Source organism: Triticum urartu, chromosome 4 (assembly GCF_003073215.2).
Source record: "Triticum urartu cultivar G1812 chromosome 4, Tu2.1, whole genome shotgun sequence".
In the NCBI taxonomy this organism is placed as follows: domain Eukaryota; kingdom Viridiplantae; phylum Streptophyta; class Magnoliopsida; order Poales; family Poaceae; genus Triticum; species Triticum urartu.
The window spans coordinates 242,059,333-242,082,815 of record NC_053025.1 but is presented as its reverse complement, the minus strand read 5'-3'; positions in this window follow the sequence as shown (position 1 = coordinate 242,082,815).

The window sequence follows — 23,483 nt, the reverse complement described above, 5'->3', positions numbered from 1 at the left end:
GATCAGTGTGACTTAGGATCGGGGTCCTGACAATCACACCACTTGGGATTGTAAGAGATGCTGAAGATTTGTATGGGAAAATAAAATACCCTACCGATTTTCTAGTTCTTGGTTCCCCGCAAGATGACTTTTGTCCCATTATCTTTGGTAGACCTTTCTTGAACACCGTTAATGCTAAAATAGATTGTGAGAAACAAACTGTCGGTGTTAGTTTTGGTGATGAGTCTCATGAGTTTATTTTGTCTAAGTTTAGTAGAAAGCATCATAAGAAAGAATTGCCTAGTAAGGATGAAATAATTGGTCTTTCTTCTATTGTCATGCCTCCTACTGATCTGCTAGAACAATATTTGCTATACCATGAGAATGATATGCATATGCATGAAAGAAATGAGATATATAAAATTTTCTTTGAGCAACATCCTCTGCTTAAACACAATTTGCCTATTGAAACTCTAGGAGGTCCTCCTCCACCTAATGAAAATATTGAATATGAAATTCCTTCGGGTATGATAGAACACCTGCTAGCTAATCCTTATGCAGGAGATGGAACCAAACATCCTGATATGAACTTAATATATGTGGAATAAATTTGTGGATTGTTTAAGCTTGCAGGTTTACCCGGAGATGAAGTTAGGAAAAAGGTTTTCCCTTTATATTTGAAGGGAAAAGCATTGGCATGGTATAGGCTATGCGATGATACTGGATCTTGGAATTGGAATCGGTCGAAATTGGAATTTCACCAAAAAAAATTATCCTATGCATCTAGTTCATCGTGATTGGAATTACATATGTAATTTTTGGTCTCGTGAAGGAGAAAGTATAGCTTTATCTTGGGGGAGGCTTAAGTCAATGTTATATTTGTGCCCCAATCATGAGCTCTCAAGAGATTATTATCCAGAATTTTAATGCTCGGCTTTCTCATGATGATCAATCCATGCTCGATACTTCTTGTACCGATTCTTTTATGAAGAAGACTATTGAATTACGGTGGGATCTTTTGGAAAGAATTAAATGCAAGTCTGAATATTGGGAACTCGATGAAGGTAAAGAGTCAGGTATTAAGCTTAAGTATGATTGTGTTAAATATTTTATGAATACCGATGCTTTTCAAAAGTTTAGCACTAAATATGGACTTGACTCTGAGATAGTAGCCTCCTTTTGTGAATCATTTGCTACTCATGTTGATCTCCCTAAGGAGAAGTGGTTTAAATATCACCCACCTATTAAAGAAGAAATTAAAGAACCTGAACTGGCTAAAGAAGATACTATACTTTATGATGTTGATCCAGTTGTTCCTACTGCTTATATTGAGAAACCACCTTTCCCTGTTAGGATAATGGAACATGCTAAAGTTTAAACTGTGGTTAACAAAAGTTTTATTAGAACACCTAAACCTGATGAACAAATCAAAGTAGAACCTAGTGTTGCTATGGTTAAGGATCTCCTGGAAGAAAATATAGATGGGCATGTTATTTACTTCTGTAATGAAGGTACTAGAATTGCCAAACCTAATAAAGAGGAAAAACATAGACCCGTTGTTTCCATGCCTATTGTCTCAGTTAAAATAGGAGATCACTGTTATCATGGTTTATGTGACATAGGTTCTAGCATGAGTGTTATTCTCTTTACTTTATATCAAGAAATTATGAATGGCATAGCACCCGCTGAAATAGAAGACATAGATGCCACTATTAAACTTCCTAATAGAGACACCATCACACCACATGGCATTGTTAGAGAGGTTGAAGTCTTGTGTGGGAAAATAAAAAACCCTACTGATTTTCTTGTTCTTGGTTCCCCACAAGATGATTTTTGTCCTATTATCTTTGGTCGACCTTTCTTGAACACTGTTAATGCTAAAATAGATTTTGAGAAACAAATTGTCGGTGTTAGCTTTGGTGATGAGTCTCATGAGTTTAAGTTTTCCAAGTTTAGTAGAAAGCTTCATGAATAAGAATTGCCTAGTAAGGATGAAATAATTGGTTTTGCTTCTATTGCGGTGCCTCATACAGATCCTATAGAACAATATGTGCTAGACCAGGAAAATGATTTACATATGCATGAAAGAAATGAAATAGATAAGATTTTCTTTGAACAACGTCCTCTGCTTAAACACAATTTGCCTATTGAAATTCTAGGAGGTCCTCCTCCACCTAAAGGTGATCTTGTGTTTGAATTAAAACAATTTCCAGACACTTTGAAACATGCTTATCTTGATGAAAATAAGATATATCCTGTTATTATTAGTGCTAACCTTTCAGAACATGAAGAAGAAAGATTATTGGAAGTTCTGAGGAAGCACCGAGCTGCTATTGGATATACTCTTGATGATTTAAAGGGCATTAGTCCCACTCTATGTCAGCATAAGATTAATATGGAACCTGATGCTAAACCCGTTGTGGATCACAAACGTCGGTTAAATCTGAAGATGGAGGAAGTGGTAATAACGGAAATATTAAAACTTCTGGAAGCAGGTATAATCTATCCTATAGCTGATAGTAGATGGGTAAGTCATGTTCATTGATACTACAAGGAGATGGAGATTGCAATGATAAGAGCCAATGTCATGGAAGATGATGAGAAAACAATGGCACGTTTCTTGAATGGACTCAATCATCCTATCAAGAAGATCGCCGTCTTCCAACCATACTCAAACCTCATTGTCGGTGTCAAAACCGGCGGATCTCGGGTAGGGGCTCCCGAACTGTGCGTCTAGGCCGGATGGTAACAGGAGGCAAGGGACACGAAGTTTTACCCAGGTTCGGGCCCTCTTGATGGAGGTAAAACCCTACGTCCTGCTTGATTAATATTGATGATATGGGTAGTACAAGAGTAGATCTACCACGAGATTAGAGAGGCTAAACCCTAGAAGCTAGCCTATGGTATGATTGTATGTTATAATTGTTGTCCTACGGACTAGAACCCTTTGGTTTATATAGACACCGGAGAGGGTTAGGGTTACACAAGGTCGGTTACAAAGGAGGAAATATCCATATCCGTATTGCCTAGCTTGCCTTCCACGCCAAGTAGAGTCCCATCCGGACACGAGACGAAGTCTTCAATCTTGTATCTTCATAGTCTAACAGTCCGGCTAATGGAGATACTCCGGCTGTCCGGAGACCCCCTAATCCAGGACTCCCTCAGTAGCCCCTGAACCAGGCTTCAATGACGATGAGTCCGGCGCGCAGTATTGTCTTCGGCATTGCAAGGCGGGTTCCTTCTCCGAATACATCACAGAAGAACTTGAAAACGAGGATAGTGTCCGACCCTGCAAAATAAGTTCCACATTCCACCGTAGAGAGAATAATATTTTCGCAGATCTAATTTACTGGCTTGTTTTGGCAACATGACGTTATGTCATGGCCCGGTGATTATTCGAACCGTTTCTTTTAACCAGCTCCACACATAACGCGAGGCGGTTTCTTGACATGTCTTGCCGAAGCGGAGATCGTGTTCCCCCAATTACGGGATTCTCATTAATGCGGTCGTGGGTAACCCAACCGTGTCTAGGACTCCTAGATTATAGGCATGTCCTAAACGGCTACGGAGAGGACACTTGATATTCACCCTCTTTATAAAGGGACAAGGTTTTTGCTTTTTCCCTCTCGTTCTCAATCGAACCCTTCCCCCGCCTCGAGTTCTAACACCCAAAGCCTAGGTTTAGGTGCTCCGGATCTTCAACCATGCCTGGATCCAGCCTTCAAAGCCGATGGACGCCCTCCTCCATTACGGAAGAGGACATTAAGAGGTTGAGGGAGGCCAGATACCTAACCGCTGAGGTTTCACATCGACTGCCTCCTCGAGGGCAGATCGTCCCTACTCCCGAACCCAACGAGAACGTCGTGTTCATCTCCCACTTTCTCCGAGGTCTAGGCCTCACTCTGGATCCCTTCGTCAGGGGTTTGATGTTCTATTACGGGCTAAATTTCCATGATCTAGCTCCAAACTCCTTTCTCCACATCTCGACATTTATTGTCGTGTGCGAGGCCTTTCTCCGCATCACCCCTCACTTCGGCTTGTGGCTCAAGACCTTTGAAGTGAAGCCGAAGATGATCGAGGGGCAACATGCAGCGTGCGGAGGTGCATCAATAGGCAAGACGGCAGGAGCTCCATGGACGAAAGGTTCCTTCCCAGAGGTGTCCGAATTCTGGCAGCGGGAGTGGTTTTACGTCACAGCTCCCAGAAGTGCCAAGCGGGCGGCTGCCCCTGCTTTCCGCTCGGGCCCCCCACCACAACTGATGTCATGGATTAGCAGAGGTCTGAGTTGGGGTCCATCCAAGGACGTGCCTATACTGCAAAGCCGCATCCGAGATCTCTTTGAGGGAGATTTTAATTTGGTAGCGGTAATACAAGTTATGCTGGTTCGTCAAGTCCAGCCTTGCAAACGCCAGCCCCTTCGCTTATGGGAGTTCAACCCAGAGGGACCACGTGCCATTCAAAGTTTCCTCGGCCTGACGCACGAGGAGATGTACAAGTCATTCTTCGGACCTCAAGTAGAATGTCCGGATATCACCGAGGATGTGGGCCTGAGCAGTAACCGCGCCGCCGATCAAGTAAGAAATCCTCTAGCCGAACACACTGTCTTTTATTCGAAGTTATTTATGAGAGTTTGCTTTTTGACCAGGACTGGCTAACAAAGGCGAAGATGATTCGGTGTTTGGCCCCCCTCCCTGAGGGTTTGGAAAATCCGGTATTGGAAAAGATGCTCGAGGTCGCACCTTGCCCCGAGCCTGTGAAGGAAGATACCGAGGGGATAATACGGGCGGACGCGGGCCCCCATCGCTACCCGTTCCAACCGAGGGAATGAGCGTCTCCACGAAGGAGGACAACCGGGGGAGGAAAAGGACTGCTTCCGAGGATCCGGAAGCCGAAGCCTCCAAACGGGAGAAGAAGTCTCCCATAGAGGGTCCCGCCTCGGGGGGTGCTTTTGCCGCACAAAGTCCGCGTGGGAATCAGCCCTCCAACGAGTCGTAAGTGATCCAAAATACTTTAATAGTAAAGGTATGCTATCTTTTTTCTAAGAAAATAACCACCGCATATATCTTGCAGTTCGGGCCTTAGCCCCTCTCAAATGAGCTCGTCTTCGGGGGATCTTCTTCCAGAGATGATGGAGAGCGAAACGCCTCCCCCGGACTCCTTCGCTCAAGAAGCGGGCGACCCCGAAGTGTCGTCATGGAGGGCCTCTCCAGATCCGGCGAGGCCAGAAGATAATCCCATAGACCCCCGAAGTCCCCAGCGTCCGGCTCCCGAAGAGAGCAGACAAAAGAGTCCGGCACCGTCTAGTGTGCGGTCGGACATTCTGAGGGAGTTGGTGGGGCGAGCGGCCATCTCAGAAGAACACCGCATACTGATGGGTAACGTGATGGAGAGAATCTCGTCCGCCGAAAGCGGATTACATGAAGCCTTTATGAGTCTACTGACAGGCTTTGAGGTACGTGAGATAATATGTGATAGTACTGCACATGTTAGGTGTGCCCTGTGTAGATTGTAGCCCCTGAGACTCTGGTTGTCGTCGAGAACGGCGGCGAATAGAGGATCATATTCTCAGGCAATAACCAGACTGCCTCTATGTGCAGGTGGTGGAAGCTCCGGTGGCTAGCCGGACTAGTGAGTTTGCCAAATTAAAACGGCAACTGGATGCTGCAGACACCGACATCGAGCTTGTTAACAAGAAGCTTGACGAGGCACAGGGTAATTGTTATTATTTGGTGAATGCCACATAGTAAGAGCAGCATGATGCCAGTATCTTTAATATGTTGTGACTGCAGATGGAGCTGCCACCGTGGAAGCCTTGCGGGCAAAACTTGCCCGAGCCAAGGAACAAGCGAGGATTAGTAATGCAGTTGCTTTGAAGGCGGCCGAAGAGTTGAAAGCCGAGAAGGCCGCACATTGCGAGAGCCAAGAGAAGATGGCCAAGATGGCCGTAGAATTAAAAGACACCGCCGACCGTTGTCGGGTCCTTGAAAAAGAAAACCGAGCGAAGGCAACGGACCTTGAGAAGGCCACAGCGGCGGACAAAGACACCCGTCTGCTATGAGAGCGAAGAAGGAGGAGCTGCGGGAAGCCGAGGATATTGCGGCTGGGAAACCCTTCATGTTACGGAGGAAGTTCGGAGATCCACGGTATGCCCCTCTGGATCGGCTGTGGAGTTCGGCAGATGCGTAGATGGATTTGGCGGCGAGCGCTGCCGATGCGGCCAAGTACTTCCAAGGTCAGACAGATCGTGAAGTGGACAAGCTGTTCTGGTCGCAATTCCACGTTCTAGAGCGTTCGCTTTCATTGACTGACCAGCTAGCCAAATGGGCCGAACTGAATAGGTTGTCCGGACTCGCCATGAGGTCTATTGTGGATCAGCTATGGCCGGAAAAGCCAAAGCCGAACAGCTATTTTAGCTTAGTGCAGTAGTTCCTTGGTGCGGTGCCACGCATTAATGCGATGAAGAGGTCGGCGTGCATAGAAGGCTCGCGGATGGCCCTTGCCCGTGTTAAAGCATACTGGGCGGAGATGGACGCTACCACTATTGCGGCGCAGGGTTCGGCCATAGGTCGAGTGGCTGCCGAGCATTATTTCGAGGAGGTTCTCGAGGGTGCTCGTTTGATAGAGGCCCAGTGCTCGAAAACTATTATGTTTGAGTGATATGTATTCTCATTGTAAGCACAATGCTTTTATGAAGTTTTTATAAGTCTATGTTTATACTTTTGCCTGAAAGTAGTATGATGCCTCCTGTGCGGCCGTTTATGTATACATGTGTATAACCTGAAAGATTGCAGCCGTCGGCTTCAACCCCCACGCATATAATGCGGAGGTGCTCGCAAGAAAATGCGTGTTCACACTTAACCCAACGTCTTGGTCCTATTAAGGAGGTGGTAGCGTAGCGAGCGAGGCAACCGGACTATAATGCTTTAACACTTTCACTTAGCCATAGGAGTTTGACAGTGGGGCTACTAGATAGCCCCTGGTGGCTCCACACTCTCCTGATCACGGGGTGCGTACATGCCTGGCCGGAAAATGGCCCTTCATTAAGGCGGAGGAATTCTAACATTCCGATAGGTCATCGAGTGGTTGACCAGTCTCACGCTATATCATGACAGTCAGTTTTTGGCTTTCTCTACTGAGGTGCTCGTCCGGATGAACCAGGGCACAATCGCAGTAGTTCTCCTGGTGCTACCTTAGCCGGTAATGCGGAACATAAGGCACCAAAACACAGGAGCCGGGCAAACCCAACATTTGACCAAAGACAATGATTCGGAGCTGATGCATATAAGGCCAAACTCGTGACGCCGAACACTCCCTAAGGTATTCGGTCTTTATGGTATAAACCGGGCCTAAATAGTGACCTTCGTAAGAAGCCCCTTGTGTCCAGGTACGTGCATTGTTCTGACGTGGCCACATGCCAAGACGTCAGCATCCTTCTCAACTGTGCTGAGAATTCGGTGGATATGTATCAACAAGAGACAGTAAAAAACTTTACGCAGGGTCTTAATCTAAAAAGAATCCTTGGAGCGGGTCCCTGCTGCACGTCTGCGCCTATGTCTCCGTTGTGCCGTATCCTGGACGGGTGTAGCACGATGATCATCTATAAAGGAGAGGAACTTAGGTGAAAAAGTTGTTGTGCAAAAAGATAGTTTTTAAAGAAACCATATATAATTCAAGATGAATAAAAATTGCCACTTGTCTGCGCGCGTTGAGCCCCTTGTATTTGTAATAGGGGTGTGACCATTGATCCGGTATAAATTACATATAGCGGCGCCGGACTCGACTAACCGTGTCTGAGGTCTTGACGACCTGTTAAATGCTTTAGTTGGTGAGGCCATTTTTAGTGTGCGGCTGCCAAGGCAGCCGCACTCTCTTCGGCGCGCAAAGATCGTTTGATACTTCCGTTTACTGTAATGATGCCGCGTGAACCAGGCATCTTGAGTGTGAGGGAAGTGTAGTGCGGTATTGCATTAAAGCGAGCGAAAGCTTCGCGTCCGAGTAGTGCTTGATAGCCACTTCGGAACGGAGCGATGTGGAAGGTTAAATGTTCGCTATGGAAGTTATTGGGGAAGCCGAATATAACTTTTAGTAGCAGGGAGCCCGTGCAATGAGCCCCTGGGCCTGGCGTTACTCCTTTAAAGGTAGTATTGCTATGGCAAATTATTGTTGGGTCTATCCCCATTTCCCGGATTGTATCCTGATATATCAGGTTTAGACTGCTGCCACCGTCCATCAGGACTCCTGTGAAGTGGTATCCGTCAATTATTGGGTCTAATACCAGGGCAACTCATCCTGCACGCCGGATACTTTCTGAGTAATCACGATGGTCGAAAGTGATCGGTTGAGACAACCAGTGGCAGGACTCCGCGGTGATAGGCCCTTGGGCATATTTTTCTGGGAGTGTCATTTTGTTTCTTCCCTTGATCACGTGTAACACGTTTACTGTTTTGACTTCTGGTGGAAATTTCTTTTGTTCTCCAGTGTCTTGCTTGAGAGGCTCATCCTCGTCTTCGCTTGGTGCATCCTCCCCCTTGTGTATGGCGTTGAGCTTGCCGGACTGCTTGAAGACCCAACATTCTCTGTGAGTATGATTAGCGGGTTTACCAAGGGTGCTATGGATCTGACATATTTGGTCCAGAATTTTGTTTAGGCTGGACAGTTCGTCTCTGGCGCCTTTAGAGGGCGGCTTTTGCTGACCTAGCCGAGAGCTTTTGAATCCGGAGTTTACTGCCGTGCTCTTCATGCTGTCTTCTTTATTCCGGCGTTTGTTATTGCTATTGCACCGTGATTTCCCGTTTCCATCTCTAACTTCAGATGTACTGGGGTCGCTGGTGCTGCATCTGGCTAGCCAGCTGTCCTCACCCGTGTAAAAGCGGGTCATGAGGCTTGTTAATGCTGCCATTGTTCTCGGCTTTTCTTGGCCGAGGTGTCTGGCAAGCCATTCGTCACGGACGCTATGCTTAAAAGCTTCCAAGGCTTCGGCGTCCGGACAGTCGACAATTTGGTTCTTTTTAGTAAGAAATCTTTTCCAAAGTTTTCGGGCTGACTCTTCGGGCTGTTGAGTTATATGACTCAAATCGTCCATGTCCGGAGGTCGGACATAAGTCCCTTGAAAATTTGCCCGAAACGCGTCTTCGAGCTCTTCCCAGCTTCCAATGGAGTTTTCGGGGAGGCCTTTGAGCCAGTGACGAGCTGGCCCTTTGAGCTTGAGGGGTAAGTACTTGATGGCGTGGAGATCATCTCCTCGAGCCATATGGATATGGAGGATATAGTCCTCAATCCAGACCCCAGGGTCTGTTGTTCCGTCGTATGCCTCTATGTTTACGGGTTTGAATCCCTCTGGAAATTCATGGTCCAACACCTCGTCGGTGAAATATAGGGGGTGTGTGGCACCCCTGTATCTGGGTGCACCGTGTTGTTCGGATGTTTGTTGTGTTACATCGTATGCTGGGGCGCGCTTGCGTGGTCCATAGATGGATCTGGTTGCGCCGTTCTTTTGGTGCAAGCCCTCGCGTGGATCGCGTATTGGCTTGTGAGTGGCGTTGTTTGCCGCTCGATGTTGGCCGTGAGGTCGTCTATCCGGCCAGGTGGCTGTTTTGATTTTTGGTTGTGGGGGGTCTGAGGCCTCCTCATCGAATTCAGGTAGCAACTTCCGCTTTGGGTAGCTCTTGGTGGGGCGATTGTCGCTGTACTTCGCTACTGTGTTGAGTACTTTACTCCATCTGATTTGGAGTGTGTCCTACGCAGCCTTGAGCCTTTGCTTCTGCTTTTTCGGACTCCTCGCGGTGGCAACAAGCCTTTGATGGGCATTCTGCTGCTCCGGGTGCCTGTCCGGCGTTATGTCGTCCGGACTATTATCTTTGACAGAATTAGTTTATTCGGTTTGATTCTCCGTATTGCCGTAGTCCGGCAGTGGTTCGCTCTGCTCCAACGCTGGGTCTGTATGATCGTTGTTTCTGCCGAGGCGGGATTTGGGGCGGCGCTTGCGCCGCCGCTTTGACTGCTTCTCGAGGGAACAAGCCTTCGGTGCATCATTCCGTTCCTCGTCATCGTCTTTTGGTGTGTCCACCATGTATACGTCATGTGATGTGGTGGACGTCCAGCGCCCTGTGGGCGGTGGTTCCTCTTTGCCTCCCGCATCGTCGTCCATGCCGTCGATGTCTTCGGAGTCGAAGTCGAGCATGTCGGTTGAGTCATCGACATTGGCTATTAAGTGGGTGGTGGGTGGGCGTCGAATTTCTTCGTCGTCCGCGTCCCAATCCCGTTGGCCATAATCCGGCCAGGGCTCTCCTGATAAAGAGAGAGACCTTAGTGAATTTAGAATGTCGCCGAAGGGTGAGTGCTGAAAGATATCCGCGGCGGTGAATTCCATGATCGACGCCCAATCGGATTCGATTGGCAGGGGCGCGGGCGGTTCGGAGTCAGAAAAAGAGTCCAGCACCTTGGAGTCACGGGCTGCGCGGAGGATTATGCTGGTGTTCGGCTCGATCGCCGTTGAGACTACATCCCCTGAGGCGGTGTCTAACCACCCGTCCTCGATTGGCGCGGTTGGCTCCGAACTAAGGGTCGGAGCTGTTGTGGGCGCGGGCTCTGGGGTACTGTTTGGCGGCAGAGCTAGGTCATACCCATCGCGACAGTGCGGCGCACCCGGCTGTGGCTCGAATCCTGTCGAAAGATCAAGTCTCCGCGGATGTTGGCCGTGTAGTTCAAACTTCCAAATCTGACCTGATGGCCAGGGGCGTAGCTTTCAATCTGCTCCAGATGGCCAAGCGAATTAGCCCGCAGTGCAAAGCCATCGAATATGAAGATCTGTCCGGGGAGAAAAGTCTCACCTTGGACCGCATCGCTATCGATGATAGTAGGAGCCATCAACCCTAACGGCGACGACACAACGGAACTCTCAATGAAAGCACCAATGTCGATGTCAAAACCGGCGGATCTCGGGTAGGCGGTCCCGAACTGTGCGTCTAGGCCGGATGGTAACAGGAGGTAGGGGACATGATGTTTTACCCAGGTTCAGGCCCTCTAGATGGAGGTAAAACCCTACGTCCTGCTTGATTAATATTGATGATATGGGTAGTACAAGAGTAGATCTACCATGAGATCAGAGAGGCTAAACCCTAGAAGCTAGCCTATGGTATGATTGTATGTTGTGATTGTTGTCCTACGGACTAAAACCCTTCGGTTTATATAGACACTGGAGAGGGTTAGGGTTACACAAGGTCGGTTACAAAGGAGGAGATATCCATATCCGTATTGCCTAGCTTGCCTTCCACGCCAAGTAGAGTCCCATCCGGACACGAGACGAAGTCTTCAATCTTGTATCTTCATAGTCTAACAGTCCGGCCAATGGAGATAGTCCGGCTGTCCGGAGACCCCCTGATCCAGGACTCCCTCACCTGTGTCCCTACGAGAACGCCATCCATAGCACTCACTCTTATCTTGCGCATTTTAGAGTATCCACTTTCACTTGTATATGAACTGTACAGGCAACCTAGAAGTCCTTTACCGTGGATGTGGCTATTTGAATAGATGATGTTAACCCTGCAGGGGTGTACTTCTTCACACACGCTCTCGCCACTTACCACCATGTACACGTCGTGTATCTCGGCAACCTTCAAGTGGAAGCCTGGCGAGGGAGTCGGCCACGACCTGACTAACCACGCAAGTCTCTAGTCCAGGTTTATCTCCTATTCGGGTTCCATCCGCAAGGTGATCTGGCCCGGGTGTCGCTCATGGCCCCAAACGATGTGTACAGGGTTCCCAAGCCACCAAACGGGCGACGCTTGGTATACCCGGCCATGGTGCTTAGTCTGTCCCAAGCCCACCTGTACCGGGTGCCACTTGGTAGACTACTAACACTACCTACAAACACCAAAAACTAGTTGCAACTCCTGGACAGAGATCAGGTTGATTAATAAGTCGAGAGAGCTTGGAGTGCCCAGAGCCCAATGTGTGGTAGTAGCTGTGTCTAACCGAGGTATTGAGGCTAACCCGGAGAAAATCAAGGCAATTACATCCCTGGCCAAACCAACATGCATCAATGACATTCAACGACTGGCGGGCCGTGTTGCTGATTTGAGCCGGTTCATAAGCCGGTTAGGCGAGAAGGCAATGCCTCTGTATCATATGGTGAAGAAAACAGATGATTTTGTTTGGAGCGATGCTGCGAAGTCTGCTTTTGAAGATCTGAAGACACAGCTTGAGAAGCTCTGTTTCATGAGCTGTTAGTGTGGCTATTATGGTAGAGCGCAAGGAGTCTGTCAAGGAGCATCCGGTTCAATGGCCGGTTTACTACGTCAGTGAGGTGCTAATTGAATCCTAGCAACGATATCCACATTGGCAGAAGCTCGTATATGGGGTGTTCATGGCAAGCCGGAAGCTTAAGCATTATTTTCAGGGACATCCAATCACCGTGGTTAGCTCTGCTCCTTTGGGAGACATCATTCAAAACAGAGAAGCCACTGGGCGAGTCACCAAGTGGGCGATTGATCTTGCGTCTCATGGGTTGAAGTATGTGCCACGTACCGTGATCAAATCTCAAGCACTAGTTGACTTCATTAATGACTGGACAGAGATGCAGATGCCAGAAGAGAAACCAGACAACACGTATTGGACTATTCATTTTGATGGGTCCAGACAGTTGGAAGGCTCGGGGGCTGGAGTTGTGTTAACCTCTCTGTGAGGTGACAAATTTTGTTATGTGTTTCCTTGCACTAACAACGCAGGAGAGTATGAAGCCTTGCTCCATGGTCTTCGAGTGGAAAAAGAGATGAGTTTGAGTCGGGTCAGATGTCTTGGCGACTCAGATCTAGTGGCTCAACAGGTATCAGGCAAGTGGGATTCCAAGGACCCTCTCATGGCGGCTTATCACCGGGAGGTTGATGCTGTTGCAGGGCATTTTAAAGGTTATCAGGTGGAGCACATTGACCGTCGAAAGAACGAAGCGGCTAATGCTTTAAGCCAATTGGGGTCTCAGCGTAAGCCGGTACCACCTAACACCTTTTTGGATGTTTTGCATAACCCGTCTGTCAAGTTGCCCACAGAAGAAGATTTAGTTGTTCCTGGCCCGGAGGCGTAGTTGGTGGCGGCTCTTCATGTCATCCCAGATTGGACAGTGCAGTTCTTGGTTTACATGACCCGGGGAGAGTTGCCAGTGGATGAGACCCTGGCTCGACAGATAACACGACGATCTAAGTCAATGACGATTTCGGATGGAGAACTATACCATCACAGCGTCTCCGAAGCGTTTCAGCGGTGTGTTTCCCCCGAAGAAGGTCAAGAAATATATTTCGTGAGATACATGAAGGCGATTGTGGTCATCACACCAGGTCAAAATCTCTGGTGGCCAAGGCTTTTCATCACGGTTTTTACTGGTTGACGGCTCATGCTGATGCAGAGGATCTGGTCAGCAGATGTGATGGATGTCAAAAGTTCGCACGACGAGCGCATGTGCCAGCTCAAGAGCTCTGGATGATTCCAATCACTTGGCCATTTGCGGTCTGGGGGCTTGACATGGTGGGACCTTTCAAAAGGTCTAAGGATAAAAAGACACATCTTTTAGTGGTAGTTGATAAATTCACTAAGTGGGTTGAGGTGGAGCCAGTGAGTAAGTGTGACGCGGCCACGGCAGTTCAGTTCATGAAAAAGGTGGTCTTCCATTTTGGTTTTCCGCACAGCATTATCACTAACAATGGCACTAATCTGTCCCAAGGGGCTATGGGGGAGTTTTGTCAACGTGAGCATATCCGGCTTGATGTTTCTTCTGTAGCTCATCCTCAATCCAATGGTCAAGCTGAGAGAGCCAACCAGGAAATTTTGAAAGGTCTCAAACCCCGGCTTATGGTTCCCTTACAGCAAATGCCGGGTTGTTGGGTAGAGGAATTACCCTCGGTGTTGTGGAGTATCAACACCACGCCTAACAGGTCTACAGGTTACACACCTTTTTTCATGGTTTATGGAGCAGAAGCAGTGTTGCCTACTGACATCTTTCATGACTCGCCCCATGTGGAGGCTTATGTTGAAGCTAATAATGAACAAGCCAGACAGGATGCACTTGACTTGTTGGATGAAGAAAGAGACTTAGCAGCGGCTCGATCACCAATTTATCAACATGACCTATGCCGTTATCACAGCCGCCGGGTTAAGTCCAGGACTTTTCAGGAAGGCGACCTGGTGCTCCGGCTCATCCAGGATCTGTCAGATGCGCACAAGTTATCCCCAACTTGGGAAGGACCCTTTGTGGTCAGCAAGAATTTAAACAATGGGTCGTATTACCTCATCGATGTTCGAGAGCACAAAGATTCATGTAAGTCGGAGGAGGAGACCCACCGGCTGTGGAACATTTCTCAACTTCAGCCATACTACACCTGAGCCACCGGCTCTCATCATGTACATACTTTAACATTGTATATACCATGATAAAGCCATAAAGTAAGACCATCGGTCTCTTTCTTTTCAAAGATTATGCATCTTTGTTATTTCTTATTTTCAAATGACTATTAAGGAGCTGATCATATTTGAATCAAGTCTAACCTTTTTTGGTTCGGCTTATGATCATATTCGAATCTAGCTACAATTATCATGGTCACTTGGGGGCTTCCTGTTCAAACATAGGTCGTATTCGAACCAAAGAGAACATAGCTGACGTAACCCTCTTGATCGGCTCAAGGCCAAACTCACTAGGGGTCTTCTTGATCATATCCAAATCATAGCTTAACCCCTTTTGGGTCTGACTTGGATCGTATTCGAATTAGGATCGTTAAAAACCTCTCAAGGTCATTTGGGGGCTTCCTGTTCAAACATAGGTCGTATTCGAACCAAAGAGAACATAGCTGTCGGTACCCTCTTGATCGGCGCAACGCCACAGCCACTGGGGGCTATATGGTCGTATTCGAACCTTAGCTTAACCCCTTTGGTCCGGTTTACTGATCGTATTCGAATCAGCAGCCACCAACCTTTAAATATAAGGTTATATCATACTTGTTAACTGTTATTTGCCTTTGAGTTTCTTGTTGCAAATAATTAGCATGATCTTCTTCGCCGGCTTGTCTATTTGACAACAAGGCTACCAAGGTATGACGATCATTAAAGTATTCAAAGGTATTGATTTCTCAGAAAGATTGAGTTATCAGCTTCATTACCCGGGTTACTCAAGCCGGTGGTCTAAGGATCAAAGGTACAAGTATGGCTATTATTTATATATAATTGCCTGCTGCATTAACTAAAGAGTTAGTTTCAGCCCTTGTCCTTTATTTATATCTGTTTTCTGATTTCTATTATGGTAAACATATTGGATAAAAGCCGGGTGTTTTAACCCGTTCGGTTCTAAGCCGCCAAGCCAGTCTTTTCTCTTGTATCTACAGGGAACAGAGTTAAAGTCTTGCAGAAACAATCATCAAATATAATGCATATATTGCCATCAAGAAACACGGAGTCACATACAGTGTTTTATGCACGATGGCATAAGCAAGGCATTCAGTGTTTTCACAGCTAAACTATTACACGGCTTTTTATAAGCCAATGAAGATGGTTATTATTCCTCCCTCGCCGGTTCACCGCCCTCTGTTGGCTGGAAGTTGGGTTTTGACCAGTCAAAACCATTCACGGCGATGAATTCTGCTTCATCGTCGATCAGGCCTGTCGGGTCAACTTCCGGGGCAAATGTATTTTCTCTTACAGGCGGGATCAAATCCGTCACCTTGTACGAGGGAGTCGCCATCTTCTTATTTTCAGCATCAAAACACGGCTGATATTTGTCAATGTTGGTATCATCTCCTAGGGTAGTTGCCTGAGGCCAGACTCCGCGCACGCAAGCCATGAAGTCATCCCGCTCAAAGGGAGATCCATCTTCCTTCATGGTAGGATAGCCTCTGGCCACGTCCACCGGGTCTAGGTCTGGCACCCAAGCCTTGGAGCGGCTCAGGGCAGTCAAAGCCCCGGCTCGCGCACAGGAGCGCTTCACTTCTTGAAATCTGGCAGGCAGGATTGATAGTTTCTTCAAGACATCGCTGAGCCAGTTGGGTCCTTGATTGGCAGGAGAGATGGCGGCAAGTGCCCGTTGTGCACCAATATACATTTGTTCTACTAATGTGTACACTTCCTTCAATTTAATCAAAGGATCTTGGCTCAGGTTCTTGCTCCGTGGGCCTGCACATGTTTTATACACAAAGTCAACTGGCGGTTTATATTCCGGATCAGCAAAAAGTACATAAGATTAAAAACGGACGGCTTACCAAAAATGGCGGCCACCATTTGAGACACCCGGCCTTTTAAGCCGTTCAGCTCTATTGACACCTCTTCAAGGGCTGCTTCGGCTCTCTCAGCGCGTTGTGTCAGAAGCATTTTTTCCTCTGCCCAGGTTTTCTTCTTGGCATCCAAACTGGTCTTTAAGTTTTCCGTCTCAGAGAGACTTATTTGCAATTTGGAGTTAGCAGACTTAATTTCTGCTTCCTGACCAGCTAGCCGGGTCTTCGCATCAGTCAATTGCAAGTTTAGTTCGGATAAGGCATTCTACAAGAATACATACTTAGATAAGTCAAGATTTTGCTCAAAGGTGCAAATATCAAGATTCAAGTCTCAAGTACTTCCCAAAAAACCACTTGACACTTGGGGAATAATGTATACCAAAACAATTTCTTATGTCTCTAAAGACATACTTTAAGTCCCAAGTACTTTACAAACTAACAGCACTTGGCACTTGGGGGCTAATGTATGCAATTCAGCAAGTTTCTCAAGGTTAAGCCGGAATATTAAGTTCTCTGAATACGGTACAAAACAACTTAAGGTATCGGCTCATTTATGATCAAAAAGAACCGGCCCTTGGGGACTACAGGTGAAGTTTTGTTCTATTTTATTGAATTCAAGAAAATCAAAGGTAAAGGTCTTGACTTATATGATAAAGTCTATAGATCATTCCGGTTGTTTCATAATCTGAAGACTTGGGGACTGAAGGAATATAGAAAAGCCGGAAGAACATACCTCATATTTTAGCTGCAACTGTTTGACCATTTCGATCTCAGAGTCGCGACTGGAGTGCATGTGGCTGAGATAGCCGGATAAAATATCATTGGCATTTAGATGGTCGTAATTGGCAACGTCAAAGCGCACTTTCTGCCTCTCCAATGCCTCTTGTTTCGCAGTAGACCGAACCAGCATAATTGGATTCCCTGGTTCAATAATGTGACTCCCGGTGATCTGAACGTCTTGTGCAGACGGTGATGGCAGGTTGGCTGAGCTTGATGGTCTAGTAGCAGAAGCGTTCACAGTGGTCTCATCAAATGACGGCTCAGGAGGATTTGCTTCTGCATCAACAGGCGGGTCTTCTGGAGCGTCGGTTAATGGAGAAGATGGCCTGGCCGGGTCAGAAGGAAGCACCGGCGGGTCTTCCGCCGGTTTAGCTACCTTTGCCTTCTTGGGTTTAGCTTGGCCACTAAGAAAAATGTTGCGGGATTGTCAGTATAAAGATACAATTTGAACAACCCGGAAAACATGATGATTTTTCATTACCCAGGGGCAGTCTTGAAGGCCGGAAATTGCGTCTGCGATGAGTCGCCATAAGAACGAGACACCTCCTGAAAAGATAAAATAGAGTTAAAGTAATACAAGGGGAAGGATCCATTAAACAGAGTTAAAGACACAAAGAAGTACACCTCATTCGGGCGCTTCTGAGGAGTTTGTTGAAGAACGATAGCTGGCTCATATTCAGTCCGAGCTTAACGGCGGCTTTCATGTTGCTACTTTTTCAAATGAAAGTTGGGATCCAAGTGAGCTAAAGGGTTAGAAAACCTTACTTTACGGATCACTCGTCGAACTTTTTGTCTTGGCAAGGGCTCTGAGTCAGAGGAAATGATAGTTACATCTGCTAAGGGAATCAAGGGCCCCAGTGTCATCCTGATAAGGATCAGTGTCAATAAGATTGTTAAAAAATTGGCCAAGGGAATCAAGGGCTACCTCTGAATCAGATGTGTCATCAAGCTTCATCAAATCTTCAGTAGTGTTCTTTTTCTTCTTTTTCGACCTCCGGGTCGTTTTCTTGGCGTTTATGGCGGAGACTTTCGCTTTCTTGGCAGCCACGTGGTCATACTTAACTTTCCAGAAGTCTGAGTTGGCCTGCAGATAGGTAAAAACAAGATAAAGAGTCAGGAAAGTATTAAAACAATATGGCTGGGAAAATACAAAGGAGAGAAATAACAATATCCTTACTTCTGGCACCGGGTTAAGCTGGCAGAAGGGGTTTAACCCGACGACACTGCAATCTTCGTATTTCCCGTTCACTAGAAGAGTTGACATGGAAACAATATCTTCTTCTGTTAATTGAACGGGTGAGGGAGTCCTGGATTAGGGGGTGTCCGAATGGCCGGACTATACCTTCGGCCGGACTCCTGGACTATGAAGATACAAGATTGAAGACTTCGTCCCGTGTCCGGAAGGGACTTTCCTTGGCGTGGAAGGCAAGCTTGGCGATACAGATATGTGGATCTCCTACCATTGTAACCGACTCTGTGTAACCCTAGCCCTCTCCGATGTCTATATAAACCGGAGAGTTTTAGTCTGTAAGACGAACAACAATCATACCATAGGCTAGCTTCTAGGGTTTAGCCTCTCTGATCTCGTGGTAGATCTACTCTTGTACTACCCATATCATCAATATTAATCAAGCAGGACATAGGGTTTTACCTCCATCAAGAGGGCCTGAACCTGGGTAAAACATCGTGTCCCCTGCCTCCTGTTACCATCCGGCCTAGACGCACAGTTCGGGACCCCCTACCCAAGATCCGCCGGTTTTGAAACCGACATTGGTGCTTTCATTGAGAGTTCCTCTGTGCCGTCACCATCAGGAAGGATGCCTCATCCCATCTTTAAAGACGACACCATTGCTAAGGGAGCTTTGGCTATCGGCCAGACTCTCAGGCTAGGTGGTTTCCTTATGACCACCCGTTCGGCTGCTGCGCCGACGATGACCTCTCGGGTCATCGAAAGCAATCTTCACGTCAGCTCAGAATTCGCCGAGCAACTAGATCCAATGGAGCTCTCTTCCCTAAACGAGCTCTTGGATCGCTTCGCCGCCCTAGGAGTCGCTACGGATTATGACCAGATTGGGTCTAAACCCGATCTGAGAGAGATTAACTCCCCCGGGTCACCCATCACGTTGCCGTGGTAGAGGGACAGTGCGGCGACCCTTCATCTATCTTAAGGACTAGATATGTCCGGATTCCCGATCCCTCCAAGTCGGAAACCCGCGGAGGGGAGGACATCACTCAAGACCTGAACTTAAAGTCAGGTGACGGGCTAGATTCATTGGACAGCATCCAAGAATCCAAACTTCCGAGTTCGGAAACTCCTTGGCCCCTGGGTCTCAGATTGGGTGAGGTTTCGGATTTGATTCCACCCACCCACCCGTACATAAGTGATCTATCCCAAATTAGGCAAGAGCCCGAAGAAACAGTACATCATTACTGGGCCAGATTCCTCCTGGTTATGAACATGATAAAGGACTGCCGCGAGGAAGACGCAATTTTATTCTTCTTCAATAATTGCATGGACAAGGGAATCCTCAACGCCATAAGTTGCCGTGATATTGCACGCTTTGCTGACTTGGCGTCCATAGTACGAAAGTACTGTGCGATGGAAAGCGCCTGGAAAACCAAAATAAAATTTTGGGACAATCCGGCCCTAAATACAAACCCAGTCCGAAACAAAAGGGTGCATCATCGCCAGACACCCGGGTTCAATACCAAAAAGCAAAAGCCCCCTACAGGGCACGGAACCGTACTGGAAGGATGGCTTAATGGACCCTGTAAAATCCACAGTGCAGAGGGCGCCACACCAACTCACAGCCTTAGAGCATGTTGGATACTCCGGCAGGTGGCAAAAATTGGCGAAGATCTTCTAATTCCAGAAGCCCCAGAAAGCCACCCCAGAGAAACCAGTACGGTATTAAAAGTCTTCGAGACTTTCGCATCAAATAATATGCGAAAAAGAACACTCCGCGGCCTTGCCGAAGTCTAGCAAGTAGCAACAATAAACCCATAGAGTGACACGGCTATTACTTTTAACGCCAGTGATGAACCTAAATTCCGAACAGCCCGAGCACCAGCCGCATTGGTCCTCAGTCCAATAGTGGACGGCTTTCGTCTTACCAAGGTACTCATGGATGGCGGCAGCGGATTGAACCTCATTTATGAGGAAACCCTTCAAAAAATGGAAATAGACTGGAACCGCATTGAGCGAAGCAGCACAACCTTTAGAGGAATAATCCCTAGTCGGGAAGCGCGCTGTACAGGAAAAATCACACTAGATGTGGTGTTCGGCACGCCGGATAATTACAGGTCCGAAGAGGTCACGTTCCAGGTGGCCCCGTTCAGTAGCGGATATCACACTCTGCTAGGGCGGGAAGCGTTTACAGTCTCCCAAGCAATACCCCATTACGGGTATATGAAGCCCAAGATGCCCGGGCCTAACGGAATCATCACTCTCGTTAGTGATCCGGGCATAGCACTCCGTGCCGAAAACAAGACAGCCGCACTGGCCCTCGAGGCGCTATCCGAAGCCCTAGCGGCTGAGGAACTGACTGCGCTGCGCTCCACGGTAAATAGGGACGATGTGATACTCGATAAAAGATCCAAGTCCACCTCCTTTAAACCGGCGGACGAAATAGTCAAATTCCAGGTCCATCCAACGGACCCCAATAAAACAGCTTCCATCGGGGCACAGTTAAACCCTGATGTAGACGCCGCACTGCGAGAGTTCCTACGAGAGAACTGGGACATTTTCGCCTGGCACCCTTCAGACATGCCAGGAATCCCACGCAGGCTGGCCGAACACAGCTTAAATATCCTAAAAGGATTCAAGCTAGTCAAACAGGCTCTTCGGCATTTTTCCGAACCTAAGAGACAGGCCATGGGAGAGGAACTAGCCAAGCTATTGGAGGCCGGATTCAGCAAAGATATAAAACATCCGGACTGGCTAGCAAACCTGGTGATGGTACCAAAGAAGGACAAATCCTGGCGCCTGTGCGTTGATTTCAAAGACCTTAACAAGGCTTGCCCAAAGGATCCCTTCCCTCTCCCCCGCATCGATCAAATTATCAACGCTACCGCAGGACACGATTCGTTGTGTTTCCTCGACGCATACTCCGGCTACCATCAAATAAAGATGGCAGAGTCAGACCAAGCCGCAACGGCATTCATCACACCATACGGCCCATTCTGCTTCAACACAATGCCCTTCGGGCTCAAAAACGCTGGCGCAACATATCAGTGCATGATTCAGACATGTCTGGCAAACCAGACCGGCAAAACAGTGGAGGCATACGTAGATGATGTGGTCGTTAAAACAAGACATGTCGAATCTCTAGTAGACGACTTGAGGCTAACATTCGATAACCTCCGAACATACGACATCAAGCTCAACCCGGAAAAATGCGTTTTCGGCATTCCAGCCGGAAAGCTCTTGGGCTTCATTATATCCGGTAGAGGAATTGAAGCAAATCCAGCCAAGATCCAAGCTCTATCACAATTGGATATCCCGAAGGACCTCAAACAAATACAAAAATTAACTGGATGTGTGGCGTCTCTAAGCCGCTTTATCTCCCGCCTAGGAGAAAAGGCCCTACCCCTTTACCGCCTCCTTCGGCGCACCGAACACTTGAGTGGACGGATGCAGCCATGGCCGAACTCGACAAAATAAAAGCCATCTTGGCAACAAACCCAGTCCTGGCCGCGCCAAACATTGGCGAACCAATGCTATTATACATTGCAGCAACCCATCAGGTCGTAAGCGCAGTGCTCGTCGTCGAACGAGAAACGGACGGACACAAATTCCCCCTTCAAAAGTCGGTCTATTACGTGTCCATTGTCCTTACTCCGTGCAAGTCACGGTACCCGCATTATCAAAAGATTGCGTACGCGGTATTTATGGCATCCCGGAAGCTGCGACACTACTTTCAAGAGTGTTCAATAACAGTAGCCTCGAAAGTGCCACTTATCGATATTATAAACAACCGCGATGCAACGGGCCGGATTGCAAAATGGGCCATTGAGCTCCTCCCGTTTGACATAACTTACAAGCCAGGCGAGCTATCAAGTCGCAAGTTTTGGCCGACTTCGTCGCAGAATGGATGGAGGCCGAACTCCCTAAAGAGTACGGCACATATTCAAACTGGGTCATGCACTTTGACGGCTCCAAAATGTTGGCCGGTCTAGGGGCTGGTGTCGTTTTGACGTCCCCCATAGGAGACACTGTTCAATATGTACTCCATATAATGTACACAGACTCCAACAACGCAGCCGAATATGAGGCCCTTTTACACGGTCTCTGGATGGCAGTATCCATGGGCATTCAACGCCTAGAGGTGCGCGGGGACTCGAACCTCGCAATATCCCAAATAAATGGAGACTTTGATGCCAAGGATCCAAAAATGGCAGCTTATCACAACGCCGTCCTAAAAATGTCAGCTCGGTTTGAAGGGCTCGAATTTCACCATATAGCCCGGGAAAATAATCAGGCGGCAGATCTCCTAGCACGCATCGGCACAAAACGCGATGTAGTCCCCCCCCCAACATCTTCTTGGAAAGGTTGTTCAAGCCGTCCGTAGTATGGGAAGGGGAACCTGGCAATAACAGCCCGGACCCAACCGCACTGCCCGACACCGAACACTCTGACATAATTGGAGGCTCTGCCAATGAAATAACACCTTCAGCCCACGTAATAATGGTCGTCATCGCCCCGTGGACAGAACCATTCCTCGCCTACCTTACCAGGCAGGAACTCCCTGAGGACCAAAATGAGGCTCGCTGCATAGTGCGGCGATCTAAAGCCTATAAAGTCCATGAGGGAGAGCTTTATAAGAAAAGCACTACCGGAGTCCTTCAAAGGTGCATCTCCGAAGGGGAAGGGCGGAATCTCCTGGCGGAAATTCATGTTGGACTCGGCGGACGTCATGCTGCAGCTCGGTCCCTTGTAAGCAAGGCCTTCCGTACAGGCTTTTATTGGCCGACGGCCCGGGCAGACGCCCAGGATTAGTCCAACGATGCGTCGGTTGCCAGCTTTTTGCAAACCAAAGCCATATGCCACCCACCGCCCTCCAAACTATCCCCATCACTTGGCCCTTCGCAGTCTGGGGGCTTAACATGGTTGGACCCCTTAAAGGCGGAACCCACAAGAAAAAATACTTAGTGGTCATGGTGGATAAGTTCACCAAATGGATAGAAGCCAAGCCTGTTAAGACGGCCGAATCCGGACCGGTGATAGACTTTATATCCGGAGTTGTACACCGTTACAGTGTCCCCCACAGCATCATCACTGATAACGGCACAAACTTTACGGCCAATGAGGTAAAACTCTGGTGCAAAAACATGGGCATCAGGCTCGATTATGCTTCCGTATATCAACCACAAACCAACGGCCAGGTCGAACGTGCAAATGGTCTTATCATGAGCGGCATCAAACCCAGATTAGTGCGGTCCCTTAAGGAATCTAATACGCACTGGGTAGAGGAGCTCGAC